The sequence below is a fragment of the Rhinopithecus roxellana genome, chromosome 15, assembly GCF_007565055.1.
Source record: "Rhinopithecus roxellana isolate Shanxi Qingling chromosome 15, ASM756505v1, whole genome shotgun sequence".
Lineage (NCBI taxonomy): Eukaryota > Metazoa > Chordata > Mammalia > Primates > Cercopithecidae > Rhinopithecus > Rhinopithecus roxellana.
The window spans coordinates 31,715,909-31,725,461 of record NC_044563.1 but is presented as its reverse complement, the minus strand read 5'-3'; positions in this window follow the sequence as shown (position 1 = coordinate 31,725,461).

The following is a 9,553-nucleotide window of genomic DNA, read 5'->3' as shown; positions in this document are numbered from 1 at the left end:
ACCTATTACTTAGACTTCAGGGAAGCAGTGCTAACACTCTTTTCTGAAGCTGGAAATGATATCTGGGAGCCTTAGCGGCCCATGGTAAAAAGGACATCCTCCTCACATTAAGTACAGGAAGCTTTCCTGAGACATTGCCTTCTGATGTGTTATGCATCCAACAAGTTTCCACCTTCCCTTCTTGGAACAGTCTGCGAAACACTGTTGTTTGTGGATTTCTGCAAGGTATAGTTGGGAGCTCATTGCGGCTATCTTGAAAAGGAAATATCCTCAGATGAAACTGGAAAGACGCCTTCTGGGAAACTGCATTGCCATGAATGAATGCAACTCACAGATTACAACGTTTCTCTTGAATGATCAGTTTGCTAGTTTTTGGAATCTGCATGGGATACCTCTTAGGCGCATATCCTTAGAAGAAAACAGAAAAGAAGCTTTTCTAGAAACTCATTGGTGATGTGTGAATTCATCTCTCAGAAGTGCCCTATTTTTCGTGGAGCAGTTCCTTAACCTGTCTTTGGAGGAAACGGAGAAGGCTTCCTTGGGATCGCTTTGAGCCATGCTGATAAAGGAAATTTCATCAATTCAAAACTGGTGTAAGGAGCTTTCTGAGAGAACTTCTTTCTTATCTGTGCTTGTCAACTCACACACTTTAAATTTATACTTCAGTGCAGTTGCTAACACTCGTTTCGTGGAATACGGAAGGGATATTTGGAGCTCATAGGGGCCCATGGTTAAAAAGGAAATCTCCTCACATAATCACTAGAAGAAGCGTTATGAGAGATTGTTCTGATGTGTGACTTCATTCAAATCACACGTGTTCAACCCTTCCCTTCTTGGGACCAGTTTGCTTACACTGTTGTTCGGATTCTGCAAAGTGATCTTTGGGAGCTCATTGAGGTCTAGGTGAAAAAGGAAATATCCTCACGTAATAACGAAAGAAAGGTTTCTGAGAAACTGCATTGGCATGTGTGAATGCAACTCACGAGGTACGCTTTCTCCTTCAGTGGATCAGTGCTAACACCGTTTTCTGGAATCTGCAATGGGATACCCTTAGCGCAAATTAAGCTTACGGTGACAAAGGAAATATCCTCAGATGAAAACTAGAAAGAAGCTTTCTTAGAAACTTGTTGGGTGATGGGTGATTCAATCTCCTAGGGTAACACTTCTTTTCGTTGGCGCATTCCCTTAACACTGTCTTGAGACCTGAGAAGGGCTTCCTCCTTGGATCGCTTGGGAGGCCTACTACTACGCTGACAAGGGAATTTCATCCGTTCAAAAACGTGAAAGAAGCTTGTTGAGAAACTTCTTTCTGATCTGTGAGTTCCCCTCTCACAGATTATAACTGACTTCAAGAAGCAGTTGGCTAACACTCTTTTCGTGGAAAGTGGAATTGCTATTTGGGAGGCCATAGGGGACCATGGTGAAAAAGGAATATCCTCACTAAGAACTAATAGAAGCTCTCTGAGAGTTGGCTTTCTGATGTGTGACGCATCACACACAAGTTCCACCCTTCCTTATTGGAACATTTTGCTATCACTGTTGTCGTGGATTCTGCAAGGTATATTTGGGAGCTCATTGAGGGCTATGCTGAAAAGAGGAAATATCCTCAGATCAAAAGTGGAAGGAAGCCTTCTGAGAAAACTGCTTGCCATAAGGTGAATGCAACTCACAGGATTACACGTTCTCTTCAGTGACAGTTTGTTAACACAGTTTTTCTGGAAATCTAAAATTATATTATTCAGAGCACAAGGAACCTTTCGGTGCAAAGGAATATCCACAGATGAAACATAAAGAAGCCTTTCTTAGAAACTTCTTGGTGATGTGTGAATTCACCTCACAAAAGTACACTTCGTTTCGTGGAGTCGTCCATAACACTGTCTTTTGAGGAACCTGAGAAGGGCTTCCTGGATCGCTTTGAGGCCTACACTGATCAAGGAAATGTCCTCGCGTTTCAAAACGTGAAAGAATCTTTCGGAGAAACTCTTTCTGATCTGTGAGTTCCATCTCACAGATTTTATAACTTTGACTTCAGGAAGCAGTTTTTTTTAACACGTCTTTTTCGTGAAATCTGGAAAGTGATAGTTGGGGAGCCTTTAGGGGCCGCATGGGTCCAAAGGAAATCTCCTCACATAATACTAGACGAAGCTTTCTGAATTTGCTTTCCTGATGTCTGACTTCATACACAAGTTCCACCCTTACCTTCTTGAACAGTTTTTGCTAACCACTGCTGTTGTCGTGGGATTCTGCAAGGTATATTTGGGAGCTCTTTGAGGGCTATGGTGAGGAAAAAAACGGAACTATCCTCCTCATAATAATTAAAGAAGGCTTTTCTGAGAACTGCATTGCCATGAGTGAATTCAACCACAGAGTTTACACGTTTCTCTCAGTGAGCATTTTGTTAACTAAGATTTCTGGAAACCTGCAATGGGATAACTCTTAGGCACTGAAGCTTACTGGACAAAGGAATTCCCCAGATGAAAACTAGAAAGAGCTTTCTAGAAACTTCTTGTTGAGTGTGAATTCATCTCACTGATTTACCTTATGTTTCGTGGAGCAGTCCATTACCCACTGTCTTTGGGGAACCCGAGAAGGGCTTCTTTCGATCGCATGGAGGTCTACGCTGATAAGGAAATTTCACATTCCGTTAAAAGGAAAGAAGTTTTGAGAAACTTCTTCTGATCTGTGATTTTCATCTCACAGCGTATTTTAACTTAGACTCATGGAAGCAGTTTGCTAACACTCTTTTCGTGGAATCTGGACAGTGATAGCTGGGAGCCCTTTAGCGGCCCAGGTGAAAAGGAAATCCTCCCCTTCACATAATAAGTACAGAGAAGCTTTCTGAGACATTGCCTTCTGATGTGATTTCATGTCACACACAGTTTTCCACCCCCTTCCCTTTGCTGTACAGTTTTGCTAACCTCGTTGTTTGTGGATTCTGCCGAAGGTAATTTTGGAGCCTCATTGAGGGCTATCTTGACAGGAATATCCTCAGATGAAAACTGGAAAGAGGCCCTTCCTGGGAAACTGCATTGCCATGAAAATGCAACTCACATAGTTACACGTTTCTCTTGAATGATCAGGTTGCTAAGTTTTCGGGAAATCTGCAATGGGATACCTCTTAGACCGCATATCCTTAAAGAAAAACTAGAAAGAAGCTCTTTCTTAGACCAACTTCTTGGTTGATGTTGAATTCATCTCTCAGAATTGCATCTTATGTTTGTGGGCAGTTCATTACACTGTCTTTGAGAAAACGGAGAAGGGCTTCCTTGGATCGCTTTGAGGCCTATGCTGATTAAAGGAAATTTCATCAATTCAAAACGTTGTAAGTGAGCTTTCTTAGAGACTCTTTCGTATCTGTATGTCAATCTCACACACTTATAATTTAATACTTCAGGACAGTTTTTTGCTACACTCTTTTCGTGGAATAACGGAAAGGGATATTTGGGGGGGGGAGCTCATAGGGCCCAGGTTGAAAAGGAAATCCTCACATTTAACTCATAGAGAAGCTTTAGAGAGATTGCTTTCTGATGTGGACTTCATCACGCATTGTTCAACCCTCACCCTTCCCTTTTCTTGGAACAAGTTTATTACAACTGTTTTTGTCGTGGATTCCTGCAAGTGATCTTTGGGATCTCTTGAGGCTATTGTGAAAAGGAAATATCCTCACGTAATAACAAGAGAAGGTTTCTGGAAACTGCATTGCCTGGTGGGTGAATGCAACTCACAGAGGTACGCGTTCGTTTCTCTCTTCAAGTATCCGTTTGTAAGCTTCTCTTTATTATTATGTGAGGATATTTCCTTTATCACCATGGGCCCCAATAGGCTCCCAAATATCACTTTGCAGATTCCACGAAAGAGTGTTAGCAAACTGCTTCTTGAGGCAGAGGTTGAACTCTGTGAGATGAACTCACAGATCAGAAGAAGTTTCTCAGAAAGCTTCTTTCACGTTTTGAACGGATGAAATGTTCCTTATCAGCGTAGGCCTCAATGTGATCCAAAGAAGCCCTTCTCAGATTCCTCAAAGACAGTGTTAATGGACTGCTCCACGAAACATAAGTGTAACTCTGTGAGATGAATTCACACATCACCAAGAAGTTTCTAAGAAAGCTTCTTTCTAGTTTTCATCGGTTTGGATATTTCCTTTGTCACGTAATGTTCATTGCGCATGAAGTATCTAAGCAGATTTCCAGAAAACTGTGCTAACAAACTGATCACTGAAGCGAAACGTGTAACTCTGGTGAGTTGCATTCACACATGGCAATGCAGTTTTCTTCAGAAAGCTTCTCTTTAGTTTTATGTGAGGATATTCCTTTATCACCATGGGCCCCATAGGCTCCCAAATATCACTTTGCAGATTCCACGAAAAGAGTGTTAGCAAACTGCTCTTGAGGCAGAGGTTGTAACTCTGTGAGATGACTCACAGATCAGAAAGAAGTTTCTCAGAAACGCTTCTTTCACGTTTTGAACGGATGAAATTTCCTTTATCAGCGTAGGCCTCAATGTGATCCAAAGAAGCCCTTCTCAGATTCCTCAAAGACAGTGTAATGGACTGCTCCCACGAACATAAGTGTAACTCTGTGAGATGAATTCACACATCACCAAGAAGGTTCTAAGATAGCTTCTTTTCTAGTTTTCATCTGTGGAAATTTCCTTTGGTCACTGTAATGTTTCCTTGCGCTATGAAGTATCTAATTGCAGATTTCCAGAAAACTGTGCTAACAAACTGATCACTGAAGAGAAACGTGTAACTCTGTGAGTTGCATTCACACCTGGCAATGCAGTTTCTCAGAAAGCTTCTCTTTAGTTATTATGTGAGGATATTTCCTTTATCGCCATGGGCCCAATAGGCTCCCAAATATCACTTTGCAGATTCCACGAAAGAGTGTTAGCAAACTGCTTCTTGAGGCAGAGGTTGTAACTCTGTGAGATGAACTCACAGATCAGAAAGAAGTTTCTCAGAAAGCTTCTTTCACGTTTTGAACGGATGAAATTTCCTTTATCAGCGTAGGCCTCAATGTGATCCAAAGAAGCCCTTCTCAGATTCCTCAAAGACAGTGTTAATGGACTGCTCCACGAAACATAAGTGTAACTCTGTGAGATGAATTCACACATCACCAAGAAGTTTCTAAGAAAGCTTCTTTCTAGTTTTCATCTGTGGATATTTCCTTTGTCACTGTAATGTTCATTGCGCTATGAAGTATCTAATTGCAGATTTCCAGAAAACTGTGCTAACAAACTGATCACTGAAGAGAAACGTGTAACTCTGTGAGTTGCATTCACACTGGCAATGCAGTTTCTCAGAAAGCTTCTCTTTAGTTATTATGTGAGGATATATCCTTTATCACCATGGGCCCCAATAGGCTCCCAAATATCACTTTGCAGATTCCACGAAAAGAGTGTTAGCAACTGCTTCTTGAGGCAGAGGTTGTAACTCTGTGAGATGAACTCACAGATCAGAAAGAAGTTTCTCAGAAAGCTTCTTTCACGTTTTGAACGGATGAAATTTCCTTTATCAGCGTCGGCCTCAATGTGATCCAAAGAAGCCCTTCTCAGATTCCTCAAAGACAGTGTTAATGGACTGCTCCACGAAACATAAGTGTAACTCTGTGAGATGAATTCACACATCACCAAGAAGTTTCTAAGAAAGCTTCTTTCTAGTTTTCATCTGTGGATATTTCCTTTGTCACTGTAATGTTCATTGCGCTATGAAGTATCTAATTGCAGATTTCCAGAAAACTGTGCTAACAAACTGATCACTGAAGAGAAACGTGTAACTCTGTGAGTTGCATTCACACTTGGCAATGCAGTTTCTCAGAAAGCTTCTCTTTAGTTATTATGTGAGGATATTTCCTTTATCACCATGGGCCCCAATAGGCTCCCAAATATCACTTTGCAGATTCCACGAAAAGAGTGTTAGCAAACTGCTTCTTGAGGCAGAGGTTGTAACTCTGTGAGATGAACTCACAGATCAGAAAGAAGTTTCTCAGAAAGCTTCTTTCACGTTTTGAACGGATGAAATTTCCTTTATCAGCGTAGGCCTCAATGTGATCCAAAGAAGCCCTTCTCAGATTCCTCAAAGACAGTGTTAATGGACTGCTCCACGAAACATAAGTGTAACTCTGTGAGATGAATTCACACATCACCAAGAAGTTTCTAAGAAAGCTTCTTTCTAGTTTTCATCTGTGGATATTCCTTTGTCACTGTAATGTTCATTGCGCTATGAAGTATCTAATTGCAGATTTCCAGAAAACTTGCTAACAAACTGATCACTGAAGAGAAACGTGTAACTCTGTGAGTTGCATTCACACTTGGCAATGCAGTTTCTCAGAAAGCTTCTCTTTAGTTATTATGTGAGGATATTTCCTTTATCACCATGGGCCCCAATAGGCTCCCAAATATCACTTTGCAGATTCCACGAAAAGAGTGTTAGCAAACTGCTTCTTGAGGCAGAGGTTGTAACTCTGTGAGATGAACTCACAGATCAGAAAGAAGTTTCTCAGAAAGCTTCTTTCACGTTTGAACGGATGAAATTTCCTTTATCAGCGTAGGCCTCAATGTGATCCAAAGAAGCCCTTCTCAGATTCCTCAAAGACAGTGTTAATGGACTGCTCCACGAAACATAAGTGTAACTCTGTGAGATGAATTCACACATCACCAAGAAGTTTCTAAGAAAGCTTCTTTCTAGTTTTCATCTGTGGATATTTCCTTTGTCACTGTAATGTTCATTGCGCTATGAAGTATCTAATTGCAGATTTCCAGAAAAACTGTGCTAACAAACTGATCACTGAAGAGAAACGTGTAACTCTGTGAGTTGCATTCACACTTGGCAATGCAGTTTCTCAGAAAGCTTCTCTTTAGTTATTATGTGAGGATATTTCCTTTATCACCATGGGCCCCAATAGGCTCCCAAATATCACTTTGCAGATTCCACGAAAAGAGTGTTAGCAAACTGCTTCTTGAGGCAGAGGTTGTAACTCTGTGAGATGAACTCACAGATCAGAAAGAAGTTTCTCAGAAAGCTTCTTTCACGTTTTGAACGGATGAAATTTCCTTTATCAGCGTAGGCCTCAATGTGATCCAAAGAAGCCCTTCTCAGATTCCTCAAAGACAGTGTTAATGGACTGCTCCACGAAACATAAGTGTAACTCTGTGAGATGAATTCACACATCACCAAGAAGTTTCTAAGAAAGCTTCTTTCTAGTTTTCATCTGTGATATTTCCTTTGTCACTGTAATGTTCATTGCGCTAGTGAAGTATCTAATTGCAGATTTCCAGAAAACTGTGCTAACAAACTGATCACTGAAGAGAAACGTGTAACTCTGTGAGTTGCATTCACACTTGGCAATGCAGTTTCTCAGAAAGCTTCTCTTTAGTTATTATGTGAGGATATTTCCTTTATAACCAGGGCCCAATAGGCTCCCACATATCACTTTGCAGATTCCACGAAAAGAGTGTTAGCAAACTGCTTCTTGAGGCAGAGGTTGTAACTCTGTGAGATGAACTCACAGATCAGAAAGAAGTTTCCTCAGAAAGCTTCTTTCACGTTTTGAACGGATGAAATTTCCTTTATCAGCGTAGGCCTCAATGTGATCCAAAGAAAGCCCTTCTCAGAATTCCTCAAGAGACATGTTAATGGACTGCTCCACGAAACATAAGTGTAACTCTGCGAGATGAATTCACACATCACCAAGAAGTTTCTAAGAAAGCGTCTTCTAGTTTTCATCTGTGGATATTTCCTTTGTCACTGTAATGTTCATTGCGCTAGTGAAGTATCTCATTGCAGATTTCCAGAAAACTGTGCTAACAAACTGATCACTGAAGAGAACGTGTAACTCTGTGAGTTGCATTCACACTTGGCAATGCAGTTTCTCAGAAAAGCTTCTCTTTAGTTATTATGTGAGGATATTTCCTTTATCACCATGGGCCCCAATAGGCTCCCAAATATCACTTTGCAGATTCCACGAAAAGAGTGTTAGCAAACTGCTTCTTGAGGCAGAGGTTGTAACTCTGTGAGATGAACTCACAGATCAGAAAGAAGTTTCTCAGAAAGCTTCTTTCACGTTTTGAACGGATGAAATTTCCTTTATCAGCGTAGGCCTCAATGTGATCCAAAGAAGCCTTCTCAGATTCCTCAAAGACAGTGTTAATGGACTGCTCCACGAAACATAAGTGTAACTCTGTGAGATGAATTCACACATCACCAAGAAGTTTCTAAGAAAGCTTCTTTCTAGTTTTCATCTGTGGATATTTCCTTTGTCACTGTAATGTTCATTGCGCTATGAAGTATCTCAATTGCAGATTTCCAGAAAACTGTGCTAACAAACTGATCACTGAAGAGAAACGTGTAACTCTGTGAGTTGCATTCACACTTGGCAATGCAGTTTTCAGAAAGCTTCTCTTTAGTTATTATGTGAGGATATTTCCTTTATCACCATGGGCCCCAATAGGCTCCCAAATATCACTTTGCAGATTCCACGAAAAGAGTGTTAGCAAACTGCTTCTTGAGGCAGAGGTTGTAACTCTGTGAGATGAACTCACAGATCAGAAAGAAGTTTCTCAGAAAGCTTCTTTCACGTTTTGAACGGATGAAATTTCCTTTATCAGCGTAGGCCTCAATGTGATCCAAAGAAGCCCTTCTCAGATTCCTCAAAGACAGTGTTAATGGACTGCTCCACGAAACATAAGTGTAACTCTGTGAGATGAATTCACACATCACCAAGAAGTTTCTAAGAAAGCTTCTTTCTAGTTTTCATCTGTGGATATTTCCTTTGTCACTGTAATGTTTATTGTGCTATGAAGTATCTCATTGCAGATTTCCAGAAAACTGTGCTAACAAACTGATCACTGAAGAGAAACGTGTAACTCGTGAGTTGCATTCACACTGGCAATGCAGTTTCTCAGAAAGCTTCTCTTTAGTTTTATGTGAGGATATTTCCTTTATCACCATGGGCCCCAATAGGCTCCCAAATATCACTTTGCAGATTCCACGAAAAGAGTGTTAGCAAACTGCTTCTTGAGGCAGAGGTTGTAACTCTGTGAGATGAACTCACAGATCAGAAAGAAGTTTCTCAGAAAGCTTCTTTCACGTTTTGAACGGATGAAATTTCCTTTATCAGCGTAGGCCTCAATGTGATCCAAAGAAGCCCTTCTCAGATTCCTCAAAGACAGTGTTAATGGACTGCTCCACGAAACATAAGTGTAACTCTGTGAGATGAATTCACACATCACCAAGAAGTTTCTAAGAAAGCTTCTTTCTAGTTTTCATCTGTGGATATTTCCTTTGTCACTGTAATGTTCATTGCGCTATGAAGTATCTCATTGCAGATTTCCAGAAAACTGTGCTAACAAACTGATCACTGAAGAGAAACGTGTAACTCTGTGAGTTGCATTCACACTTGGCAATGCAGTTTCTCAGAAAGCTTCTCTTTAGTTATTATATGAGGATATTTCCTTTATCACCATGGGCCCCAATAGGCTCCCAAATATCACTTTGCAGATTCCACGAAAAGAGTGTTAGCAAACTGCTTCTTGAGGCAGAGGTTGTAACTCTGTG